Here is a 14,082-nt window from a genome sequence, read left to right on the forward strand (position 1 = left end):
CCACCCCAAGCACAGTTATGGGCAAAAATACAACTAAAAGACCCTGCAAAGCATTATGGGATAAGCTTAGCATAATTTTTAGCATTCATGAAAGGGTTTCAATGTTTTTGAATTTTACTCATCAGGGACATCTTGGGACGACGAGGTGAACTGCAGCTTGATGTATAATATTTTAAATGCTATTGCATTTGCCTCATCAGGGACATCTAGGGACGGCGAGGTGAACTGCAGCTTGATAAATAATATTTTAAATGCTATTGCATTTGCATCATCAGGGACATCTAGGGACATGAGGTGAACTGCAGCTTGATGTATAATATTTTAAATGCTATTGCATTTGCCTCTTGGGGACAACTGGGGAGAACGAGGTGAACTGCAGCTCTTTGTAGAATTATTTGGATACTATAATATTCACTACCCACTGCTAATCTCGTCCCATAATGGTTTGCAGGGGCTTGATCTCAAAATCATCACCTCTCTCACTGCTTGCTGGAAGCTAATTTCACTCTTGTGAAATGACTATATGCATTTTAGCATGTAGAAATACTTGTTATTTTACCTTGAATATATGAGGTTTCTGTTTAAATAATTGGAAATCTGACTGAACGAAATATTGCGGATGTTCGAGGCATGTGGGCTGCTGAATTCATATCTGTGCATAGTCCGCCACCTAGTGTTGGGTCCGGATGATTGCACATTGTTGTCCTGGAAGAGTCTTCGAAGTATCACGAGATAGGTGGCTCCTCCCCTGGACTACAGTGCGCATGGGCATCGCCTCCATCCCCAGATTGTTTTTTTCCGCCATAGGGTTCGGATGTGTTTTCGGTTCCCTCCTTCGGAACCGATAGTTGTTCAATTTCACTTGAGACCAAAAGGTCTTTAGGCTGGGCGTCGGTATAGTTGCGTTCGGGTTCTCTTACTGACTCTCAGCTCCTATCTCCTACTGCCCTTCCACGTGCTTCGACGCGGACGGGCCTACACTACCGCATTTGCGATGGAGCGGACTCCATTCAAGAAGTGTCCGCTATGTCACTCGAAATATTCGCACCTCGACGTGCACCCTGTGTGCAACACATGCTTGTCACCGGATCACCGTGAAGACACCTGCATGGCGTGTTCAAAGTTTAGGAGTAAGAAAACTTTGAAGATTCGCCGGGCTAATCGACTCCAGGCACGGTTGTCGGCTTCGGCACCCCCACCTGATGACATCTTTCAGGAATCGATCGAGGAGGAGGCCGGCGTACAAGAGTCGGACTCTGGCCCCGCGTCCGAGGAAGAGGCCTACGACGCGGACGAGGAGGCCTGCGACGAAGTCTCCGGTGAGGTAGGGGACGACGAACTGATTTGTGCCGCGATGGGAGATAGCTCAGAGGAAGAGCATCCCCAAACGGACTCCGGGGTTTCCCCCCGTTATACGGCCCAGGTCGAGGGATCGCCTTCGGGCCTTACCCGAGATCTTACTATAAGTCCTACGTCCCCGCCTCCGGGCCCGGTCACGGACATTTCTAGCAAGAAAACGAAAGTGAAGCCAACCGGTTCCGCACCCTTGGATGCGAAAACGAAACCGAAACTGGCGTTGGTGAAGAAGGTTCTGGAGGCGTCAACTTCCAAGAAACCCAAAATGGCCGACTCGAAGAGCCACGCCAAGATGGCCGACCACAAAAGCCGCGCCAAAATGGCCGACCCGAAGTCTTCTGGGTCGGCACCGAGAGGGGTTGCGGACCCGAAGACGGCTTCGAAGAAGCGTCACACTGACGGTGCGACAGGCCAGGGGGCGTCGACACCGAAGAAGAGGCCTGCCGACGACCGGGCTCTCGGAGGCGAAGAGTCGCTCGAGACGGTTCAGCCCTCGGCATCCCTTACTAAGAAGGTGGGAGAATCCTTGAAGCGGATCCAACAGTCCACCGTGGTTCCCAGCCAGGACACTGTCGTGCCTAGGCCCACGCCGAAGCCTGCCAAGGAACAAACGCCCATCCGTTTTACCCTTCCTCCCAAGTCGGCGCCGAAGGCCTTCGCGCTTAAGCAGGGCGGACATTCTCAGGAAGTATTGACGCCGAAAGCTGCCTTGGTGGTATCGAAGCTTCGGCTCCAACCCCTCGCGGTGGAGGAACGTCGAGAGGTGATGATCGACGCCAACACCGGAAAATTGTCGCTCCTCAAACGAAAGATTACGTCGGAGCCGCCATTGGAACCTTTTAGGATTCCACTTAAGAGCAAAAAGTACTCTGCGGACTCTTCGGCTCTGATGGAACCTCTGTCTCCACAAGCCATGGAACGCTCGCCGGCCCATTCCCCAGTGCCTGAGGTGGACGAGGAGAATGACGAGTACAACTATCCTGCGTACTCGGATCCGGACGGGGAGCAGGTGCCCTGGACGGCAGGAGGCGACGCCGACGACCTGCAGTCAGGTCAGGACACTCATCTTTTCACCACGAAGACGTCCCCGACGGAGGACTCGGCGGCGTTTAATGCATTAATAGAGAGAGCTGCAGCGAACCATGACGTCGAACTGCACTCAGACCCTGTGGATGCGGACTTCTTGGTCGACACCTTCTCGGTAGCCGAAAAGCAAGTCAAGACGCTACCTATGCTCAAAGGGGTGCTGAAGCATGCACAGGAGGTATTCAGGGAGCCCACCCGGGCGCGGGTGGTCAATCCTCGAATCGACAGGAAGTATAAGGCGGCGCCCACGGATCCCACGTATATTAAGGGACATTTGCCATTGGACTCCCTGGTGGTGTCCAACGCTCGGAAGAGGGCGAATTCGCAGACTACTGGTGATGCTCCTCCCCCAGACAAAGAGTCGAAGATCTTTGAGGCATCAGGCAAACGCATTGCTGCACAGGCAGCAAACATCTGGAGGATCTCTAACACTCAAGCCCTGCTTGCACGTTATGATAGGGCCCATTATGACACATTAGAGGCCATCCTGCAACATTTGCCGGACCAATACAAGGAGGCGGGGGAGATGCTCATTCAGGAGGGTAAACTCATTACTAATGCATCCATCAAATGTGCCCTAGATGTAGCAGACACTGCCTCCAGGGCTATCAATACAAGCGTATTACTCAGACGCCATGCCTGGCTTCGAATTTCTGGGTTTAAGCCCGACATACAAACCACATTACTGGGTCAGACGGTGAATCCTGACCATCTGTTCGGCCCTGAGGTGGATGCCTCCCTAGAAAAAATGAAGAAAGATACCGAAACTGCCAAATCTATGGGGGCTTTACAAAGCCAGCAGTTTCGGGGTGGTTCTTTTCGCCGCTCCAATTCAAGAGGCACCTCAAGAGGCCAGGCACCCCAGACCACGCAGTACTACAAGGGTAACACCCAGTCCTCGTATAACAACAACAAGGGCAGGGGTGGTTACAGAGGCAATAACATCAAGGGCAGAGGACGTGGAAACAACGCCTCCAGGTCCACCGCCTCCAACAAGCAGTGACGTCTTGTCACTTCCCCCCGATCACACAACACCTGTCGGGGGGAGACTACAGCAGTTCCTGCCGGCGTGGAGGTCCATCACCACGGACAAGTGGGTGAGGTCTCTTATCCAGTACGGGTACTGTCTAGAACTTACGTCCATTCCACCGGACATACCGCCAAGAGGCCGTGCTATGTCCGACGAGCACTTGACCTTGTTGCAGCAAGAAGTACTAATCATGCTGCAAAAAGGGGCGATAGAGCTCGTTCCATTGCAAGAACGGGGAACAGGGGTTTACTCCCTGTATTTTCTAATCCCCAAAAAGGACGGATCACTCAGGCCGATCCTGGACCTCAGGCCCCTGAACTGGTACATCAACTCAGAGCACTTCCATATGCTCACATTGCAGCAGGTGCTTCCCCTGCTTCAACAAGGGGACTTCCTAGCAACGCTGGATCTGAAGGATGCATATTTCCATATTCCCCTGCATCCTTCACACAGGAAGTATCTCAGATTCAAGATCTTGGACCAGCATTACCAGTTCAGAGTCCTGCCGTTCGGGGTCACCACGGCACCGAGAGTTTTCACCAAATGTCTAGCGACTGTAGCAGCGCATCTCCGTCGCCAGCACGTCCATGTCTTCCCATACCTAGACGACTGGCTGATTCAGGCAAGGACGGAACAGCAGTGCGTAGACCACGTGTCACGCACCATTCACCTCCTGCACGATCTGGGATTCTCTCTGAACTACCCAAAGTCCCATCTCCAGCCCGCCCACGTGCGACAGTATCTGGGCGCGACGATCGACACTCTGGCGGCCACTGCGCAGCCGAGTTCAGTGAGAATCGCCGGTATCCAGGCGCTGATCCAACGATTCAGACCCCAGACCTCGCTTCCAGCGAGGGTGTTCATGCAGTTGATAGGCATGATGGCCTCCTGCATCTCCATTGTCCCGCACGCGAGACTACATATGCGTCCGCTTCAGGAGTGCCTGGCACGTCAGTGGACTCAGGCTCATGGGCAACTGACAGACCTAGTGTTGGTGAGCGGTCGGGCGTACAACTCTCTGCATTGGTGGAACCCACAAAACCTTTGCAAGGGCCGACCATTCCAAGAGCCTGTCCCACAGATCATCCTGACGACGGACGCCTCTCTCCAGGGATGGGGAGCGCATGTACTCCATTACACGGTGCAGGGACTATGGACACTTCAGCAGAGGAAGATGCACATCAATGTGTTGGAACTGATGGCAATCTTCATGGCCTTAAAGGCGTTCAAAGTACATCTGTGCAACAAGGTCGTGTTGATCCGGACGGACAACATGACGGCCATGTACTACATCCAGAAACAAGGGGGAACACACTCTCCACAGCTGTCTCATCTGGCTCAGAGCATGTGGAAGTGGGCCATTCAGAGGAACATCTTCCTCATGGCGGAACATCTCCCAGGCAAGGACAACCAGATGGCGGATCTGCTCAGCAGGCACAGCCATCAGATGCACGAGTGGGAGTTACATCCATCAGTACTCCAACCGTTCTTCCAAAGGTGGGGTCGTCCAGAGATAGACCTGTTCGCCACAAAGGAGAACGCAAAATGCCAAAGCTTCGCCGCCAGGTTCCCACACCCCCAATCACAGGGCAATGCGATGTGGATGAACTGGTCAGGCAGATTTGCGTACGCTTTTCCCCCAGCGCCTCTGATACCGCTGGTGGCACGCAAGCTCAGGCAACACTCGATGACGCTCATCCTGGTTGCTCCAACGTGGGCTCGCCAACCATGGTACACCACGTTTCTGGAGCTCTCCGTGGTACCGCATCAACGGCTTCATCTCACTCCCAGCCTTTTGACGCAGAGCCATGGCGACATTCAGCACCCAGATCCGCAACAGCTCAACCTGGCGATCTGGCTCCTGAGGTCCTAGAGTTCGGCTATCTCAATCTTCCTCCCGACTGCATGGACATCATTCGGGAGGCGAGAAAGCCCACTACTAGAGCTTGCTATGCGGCTAAATGGAAGAGGTTTGTCGTCTACTGCGTGGAGCACAGCATTGACCCGCTAGACGCTTCCATTCAAAACATCATATGCTACCTCTTTCACCTGTATCGGTGTAATCTAGCGTACTCTTCCATCCGCATTCACCTGTCGGCTATGGCAGCATACCTCCAAAATAGACAGCACCTGTCACTCTTTAAGGTCCCTGCTATCAAGGCTTTTCTGGAAGGGCTCAAAAGAGTCATTCCACCAAGGACTCCACCAGCTCCAGAATGGAACCTCAATGTGGTTCTTACAAGGCTGATGGGTCCTCCCTTTGAGCCACTACACTCTTGCGAGCTGCAGTTTTTGACCTGGAAGGTGGCGTTCTTGGTAGCAATCACATCGCTACGGAAAGTGAGCGAACTGCAGGCGCTCACCATCCAAGAACCTTTCTTCCAGGTACATGCCAACAGGGTGGTGCTCCGCACTAACCCTAAGTTCTTACCCAAAGTGGTCTCGCAGTTTCACATAAACCAAACAATTGAATTGCCGGTGTTCTTCCAAAACCCAGAGACGCTGGCGGAGCGGATGCTCCACACACTTGATGTGAAAAGAGCCTTGATGTATTATGTGGACAGGACAAAGGATTTCCGCAAAACCAAACAACTCTTTGTTGCTTTTGCCACACAACACAAGGGAAATGCAATCTCCAAAGCAGGAATAGCTAGATGGATAGTGAAGTGCATTCAGATATGCTACGCTAAAGCTAAGCGCACTCTCACTATCCCACCGAGGGCCCACTCCACTAGGAAGCTGGGGGCCTCTATGGCGTTCTTAGGTAACATTCCCTTAGAAGACATCTGTAGAGCAGCCACATGGTCTACCACTCATACTTTCACCAAGCACTACTGTGTAGACGTGCATTCAAAACAACAGGCAGCTGTTGGTCAGGCTGTTCTAAAAACGCTTTTTCAGACTGCTGCAGCTGGCACGGGCGGCCGCCGCTAATGGAGGGACTGCTATGTATTCTATGCACAGATATGAATTCAGCAGCCCACATGCCTCGAACTGCAAATGCTACTTACCAGTATGCATCTGTTCTTGGCATGTAGGGCTGCTGACATTCATATCGCCCACCCTCCTCCCCGGCGCCTGTAGCAGCTGCAGTATGTATTCATATACACACATATGCTCATAGCATGGTCATCACTCACTTCTTCACTCCATCTCTGCCTATGGCTAAAAACAATCTGGGGATGGAGGCGATGCCCATGCGCACTGTAGTCCAGGGGAGGAGCCACCTATCTCGTGATACTTCGAAGACTCTTCCAGGACAACAATGTGCAATCATCCGGACCCAACACTAGGTGGCGGACTATGCACAGATATGAATGTCAGCAGCCCTACATGCCAAGAACAGATGCATACTGGTAAGTAGCATTTGCATTATTGTACCAAGTTTGCGCCAATTCCGCCCACCCCTACTTTAAATACCCCTGCACCCCATAATCATAACCCACCCTTACTCTATAAAAAACCCCAACACCCTTAAACACTAACCCATCTTAACCCTATAAATCTACCCTGTACCCCAAACCCAAACCTATCCCTAAACCCTAAAAATACCCCTGTACCCCAAAACCAAAACCTAGCCCTGAATCCTATAAATACCCCTGTACCTCAAAACCCAAACATACCCCTGAACCCTAAAAATACCCCTGTACCCCAAAACCAAAACCTAGCCCTGAACCCTATAAATACCCCTGTACCTCAAAACCCAAACCTACCCCTGAACCCTAAAATACCCCTGTACCCCAAAACCCAAACCTAGCCCTGAACCCTAAAAATACCCCTGTACCCCATAACCCAAAACTATATCTGAACCATTAAAATACCCAAACACCCCAAAACATATACCTCAGTACCCCAAAACATATACCCCTATACCCATTCTTGCCTTATCCAAACATTTTTTAAAAATATGCTTTTACCATTCATGCATTTATAACAAATTTCGTTGTAAATGTATGCGTGGTAAAAGCATATAAAATGTAATGTCATGCATTATAATGGCATTGCGGAGTCATGGTACTTTCGTAATGAAAGTATGCAGAGTGATGGTATGCGGAAAGAAATTTGCGGAATAATGGGTGTTTACCCTCCCCCGTAAGTACATTGGTGGCACGGCGGCCCACATCTCCAGCAACATACTCATATTTTTTCACCACCAATTGGAAAAATGCACAGGTCTCTCTCATTGATGCCCATCACCGACATACACTTTTAGACACACCTCCCACCACAAGTTCTAGAATTGCGAACTTTAGAGATGGGGAGCTACGTTAGAATCTCGGCATCAGCTCAACATCCTGTGATTCCAAGCAAATCGCTTTGTCTCCCCGTGCCTGCCACAAATCAATGTGTTCTTCTGTAATGTAAATTGTGCTCATGCCATGTTGTCGAGTTCGCGCTATATAATATTGCAAGGAAAATAAAGTAGGGAAACTCGAGTTCACACACTACTGAACGCGCACTCTTAAGTGCATCAGCAGTGCACTGTGAATCGGAGCGTTTCACAGGCCTGTCACAGATAAGAAATGCTATCAAAACGAAATCCTACGAAACAATATACTACTGGCCGGCAGCAATTCATACCCGGACAACGTCGGGACGGGCTGCTAGTTATTTCTAAAGATAAAGGAAGTTCTATATTTTTCTTTTCTAAACTAACCCCAGTGCGTATGACTACAATACCCACCTCTCTCAAATCAATATTGTGCTTGTTTAGTGAGAAACCAGGAACTGCGCATCAGTATTTTTCTTAGGAAGCTTCAAGTTAGAGAGTGAAAACACTTTTTAGAATGACCCAAAAATTGTGATAAAGATATTTCAATATGTTTGACATAAATAATAGGTACATTTCATTACAATATTGAAATGGGAAATAACAGGAACAAATATTTACACAACATTACAAAAATATTAGCAATATAGGAAATACTGAAGTTCATGAATTAATAATCCATTTGGTAAAAGTGGTTGCTTGTAGAGTCAGCATACTACTGTGTCTGTGATTGCTTTTAAATAAAGGCATTTTTAATGAACCCCATTTTACTTTCAGATTTACAAATGTCCTCTTGGGTTACTAACTCCTGTTACTGTTTTCAGCCCACATATGGTTTCAAAGCTTAATACATACCTTAAGGATGTATTAAATATTCAGAAGGGAAACTATTAACATTCCCCTTCCAAATTCTGAATTGTTAAATGGGCTTAGTACATTTAAAAAAGGGGTTTAGCATTTACAAACTCTTGTGAATTACCGAACCAGTGGATTTTTTAAACAATAAAACCCTTGGTACCTGAGGCTATTTTTCTCAATTCCCTCCAAATTAAGTTTACTAATAATGTTAGTTTAATGATAACCGGTGCACGTACCTATTTAGTGTTAGTGTTGCTTCAGATCAAATAAAAACCATCACACATAACTCTTATACAATACTTAAAGACAGAATTGCTGACATCCAGCTTTAATGTTTTGTTAAATATATTTGCAAATGTCGTCACTTAAACAGGAAAGCAGCCAAAGCAGTCTCTTTACATAAAATAGGATGTAATCATAATCTTTAGATAAATTTTCTGAGTTTCAGGAACAATGTGTGTCATCTGGGTTTACTCTAAACCACTATAATAAACATATTCAATGCTTTGAGATTTGATCTGTTTGTACTGGTTTCCATTGCAGACAATAATCAAGATTTAGAGCAAGGGTCAATCCCACCCATGGCTTTTAAAATCTATTTATCAATGATCTCTATTAGTGTTATCGCAACTAAATCTGTAATATAACTGATCTGAGAGATGGACCTTCAAGTATTATGCTCAGTCAACTTATTGAACAAACTATGGAGTTAAAATCTGAATAGATTAGATCCACAAGCATTGCCTGACCACTGTATTTTACATCAATAGATTACTTATCAGCACATTTTCTCTAAGTACAATTCAGTCATCTTCTATTTTTCGCGGAGCTCGTGCTGGGTCTGTTTGAACTCTTTTAAAATATGACATTTAAATCCAAATGTTCAGGAATTCTAGTTTCAAGCCTGGTCAAACCTTAATGAATGGTACACCTAAAGATGCCTTTCTGTTCCTACATTTTATTGTGCACCATGATTCAGAAATGGCATGTTTTTGCTTTCGGAGGTAACATTCTAAACATATTTATTATTGTTGCCATCCGAAACATTATTACTAATTTGAAGATAACATCAAGTGGTCCGGTAATGCTTGCTGGAATGGGAAGTGTTTAATCAAAAGGTGGATTGAATTCAAGTTTAGGTGACAATTTAGCAAAAGCGTGTGGATTTTGTATATATTTAAAATTGTTGATTTCCAAAAAGGCCTAAATCAGTAAATTGAATTTAAATTCAAGTTTATCATTTTAATCCTATTGTTGCAAAAGATGTGATTTTGAACCGCATGAGGCGGTTCCTTTCCAGAAAGCATTCAGGTTGTAATCATGAGTCAAATAATGCTGAGGAGGTTAACATATTCAAATTAAATTCTAATTACGCATGAAATGTTCATTGTTCAATATATTTCTTATTATTTTAATGTGCAGACTTTATTGCTTAAGGAAAATAATTAGAATTTGTTTTTCTATTTGTAGGAAGCATTACATTAATGAAATCTCTGTATCCCACCTTCTTTCCTTTCCCGTTCTTCATGAACGTTTCTATTGTTGAACTTTAAAGATTGCACAAAATTAAGAATTGTGCTCTACATAACTTTTCTGTGTTACAGTATGTTGATTTTTATGTACAACTTTTGTCTCATGTGTATAGCAACTGAATGTTTTGCTTTAATAATCAGCTTATGTTTATTAGGTCTTATTATTCAATAAAATGTTCAAACACAACAAATGGTAGTTGATATGTATTTACAACTGCAGCAGTTTTATTGTATGGGCACTTTCAAAGGGGCCAAAAATATGGTCTGCAGGTTGACGGAGTACCACATTGGCATCAGCAGGGAGAGGTTTGAGCAGGTGATTGGGGGTATATGTAAGGTTAGAGTAGGGGGAACAAAGCATGTACATTGTGGAGACTGTGACTCCTGGAGTTAATGTGAGGGATACCATGCTACCCTGTAAATGAATCCCCTAGTGGTTATTATCAACAAACTTTATTCGGTTTTATAAAAGAAAACCATAAAAGTCATACATAAAATGATGAAACATCTTCCAAGTTACAGATTGACAAATATAATATGTCCAAGTTAATCAGAACACAAGATACAAATTCATGAATTACAGTACAAATTCATGAATTACAGTACAGAAGTTAATTGCAGTTTGACCTGAGTCTAACAGCGACCCGTAAAAAGTTAATCGTATGCAAAACAGTGTCTTTAGAGAGGAGTTGTAAAAAGATAAGAGCTGGTCTCACCCGCCTAAAACCCACTTTTTTGAGAATGGGAATAATAAATACCTTTCTAGGGACAGCATAAAAACTACAAAACATTATAAAGTGCATCATTTCCTGAGGAGACTCACCGTTGCAGCCACAGGACATGAGTCACAGGCCTCTGTGGGAGGCACGAGGGTGTACCAAGAGGTAATGGAAGAGGTTGAGCCAAAACCGGGTCAATAGAAAACGATCATGGATGCTTTTAAGCCCTACAAGATAAGGTTCGGTGGTTGGTACAGTTTTTAACACAATGTACCTACGCACACTAGGCTTACACCACTCATTTCCCTCTCTATCACAGCGGCTCATTCTTAAAAAAAACTCTTTGACCAGAGAAAGGTCCCTCTTACATATGCGCTTAGGGTTAATAAATAGTTCCTACCTACCCTGGAGAGGCGAACTCTTATATAGTGGAGCCATCGGATGCTTGAGACATGGTCAAGTGAAAGGCATTCCCGTAGGACGTCTTTGCTACGTGTATTTTCTTGCTCAGCCCAAATATTAAGCCACAAATCCAGGTAACGGAAAGCCAGTAAATCTGAGAGGAAAGGCATCCCCAATTCTTCATGCACGACATAAAACGGGCTGCTTTGTGGGACGGAAAAGGCCCATCACAGGAAAGAGTTTTCAGCACTTTGCACTGCCCCTACCCCAATGTGCCCCAATATCTCACGCCCATAGCTAACCTTTGAGATATTTTTGGCTTCGTATATCTTCAAAAGAGCCCCTATTGGCTTCCCTCGGACTCGGTTGGCAAAGTTAAAAACAGCTGCAAAAGCTTTCCCTAGATTCCCTTTCTTCCAAGTAAGCAAAGGGCGCCAACTGAGGGAATCGTCAAACACAACTCCCAAATAGGAGAAAACATTGGTCTTCAGCGTTGATGAAAGTCCGAGTTTAAAAGTGAACTGCTTAGCTTTACGATCTTCCACCTGCATAATGAACGACTTGGCATGATTAAATGAAAGGTCCAAGTCCTCCATAAAAAGGGCAAAATAATTCAGAAGAAGTTGTAGGCCCCTAGCTTCCCTCCTATAGGACTGGCAGGCTACGCTCGTCTACCTGGGGACGATCAGCATTTGTGGCCAAAAGGGCCTTCTCTAAGGAATTAATATATAGGTTAAAAAGAAAGGGTGCTAAAATGCACCCCTGACACACCCCTCTCTTGAAGTCAAGCTGACTGGACACTTACAGATCCTTTGAATAGCGGATAACCGATGTTGAATCACGGTGAAGATCCCTCAGAATTAAAACAATGTTACTGTCAATGCCAATGGAGGACATCAGCTGCCACAGCTTGAACCTATTGACACAGTCGAATGCTGAGAACTGGTCCATGAAGGCTAGGTATATGGGGCTGGAACTAGCCACAGTGTAATTGTTCAGAACCATGTATAGGTTTAAACACTGTTCCACAGTGGAACGACCTGATCGAAAGCCGTTTTGGATATCAGATAAAAAGTCGTTTTCATCAGCCCAGGATACAAGTGTGTCAAAAACCATGCAGCCCACCACCTTCACTACAGAGTCCAGAAGAGAAATGGGCCTATAACAGTAGGTCCTGTCCCGATCTCCCTTTTTAAATACCAGGACTATAATCGATAAAGCCCAAGAATCTGGGCGGCCAACCTGGACTGCAGCATTGCTAACAGCTGTGAGGACAGGCACCCAGGTTTCTACGTGGGAGATGTAGAGATCTGTCGGGATCCCATCTGGCGCGGGGGCCTTGTTTTTAGACAGATTTTGCGTGGTGAAAATAAGTTCTGACTTGCCTTCCACCCTTTCCTGCCCCTCAGTTGGCGGGGTTCTGACTGGAAGATGCCCTTGAAATGATGTACCCAATCGTCCTCTGTGATATGGGCATCCAGTAAATTAGCATTATTCCCAGATAGAAATGGGCTGGTATTAATGCCCCAGAACTTTGAGCTATTACGCATTGTACTAGCCTCCACTAAATCGATCCAGGCCTCCTCCCTCAGGACAGACTTGCAAGTTGCTAGAGCAGCCTTATATGCTCTTTGTAGGCCTTTGACCGCCACTCGGTCTCGGGGCTTAACACCCAAGGCCTGTCTCAGGTTCCTGGAAGCCTGGGAGCACGCCGAGTCAAACCATTGTGGACCTGGTTGCTAACGGCCGCAACCCGGGTCCCGTGGTAACCTCCATATGACAGTAGACACGGATCCAAATGCACCCATGATGTCCGGAGAACTTGCCTCATCATCGAGACAGGTGGCAAACTCGGTGCGACACAGAGTTAAAAGGGACTCGTGGAGTAGCTCTGGGACAATACACTCCCACTTTACGCTCCTTCCCGCTTCCACCTCTTTAAGGGAGACACCAGCCTCCCGCCCACCTTGGTGTGTCTGAGTGTTAGGGTCCAGCCAGTTGAGACACAAATGGGGTTGTGGTCACTGCATTCACTCGCCTGCAGTGAAAAATCGGCAACCAGAGAGTAAAAGGGGGTTCATACAAAGGTGAAATCAATAACGGTCTCACACCCTCTCCCAATAAAGGTGGGAGTAATGTCTGTTTTCCTCAGAGGCAGCTTATTTATTACAGATGTTAGATCAAATTCAAGCAAGATGGAGTTAAGCTCAACACCCTTGGGAGTATGTTCCATGTGTAAGCCTGCTTGTCGTGCACAGCCCATAGCTTCCACTCCTTACATGATGTCCCTACACAGTTATATTTCCCTCATCCGGGTGTGTAACTCCAGCGTTGAAGAAGTTACCAGAGCAGCTTGCTCCTTCCACTGGACAACAACATCACATGCAAATTGAGAGAGACATACAGTGAGGTATTGTAAGAAACTGGCTCTGTATACTGCACCAAAGTGAGGTACAGTGTGTATAGAGTCCAAGGGTCTCCAGAGGTCTGTACACTGCTCCAAAGTGAGGTACAGTGTGTATAGAGCCCAAGGGTCTCCAGAGGTAGGCGGAGGTTAAAGTTAGATAGAACCTTACTCTCTAAAGTGGTAGCTTGGACGAGCAGTAAGGCAGTATCAGAGGACAGTGTTAAGCATTTGATGTACACACTCAGTCAGCAAATGAATTCACACACTCAAGAACTGAACTCTAGGCCAATTGTTTTTGTATAAAAAAAATATACTGTTGTTTTATTTCTAGAACCAAGCAAGCCTGGTACAGGTAAGCATAAAATACTTTGCGGTAATCATTTACTTGTATGAACACAGTTCAAGTATGCAGTAGAAATTTT

The sequence above is a fragment of the Lissotriton vulgaris genome, chromosome 1_1, assembly GCF_964263255.1.
Source record: "Lissotriton vulgaris chromosome 1_1, aLisVul1.2, whole genome shotgun sequence".
NCBI classification, from domain to species: Eukaryota; Metazoa; Chordata; class Amphibia; order Caudata; family Salamandridae; genus Lissotriton; species Lissotriton vulgaris.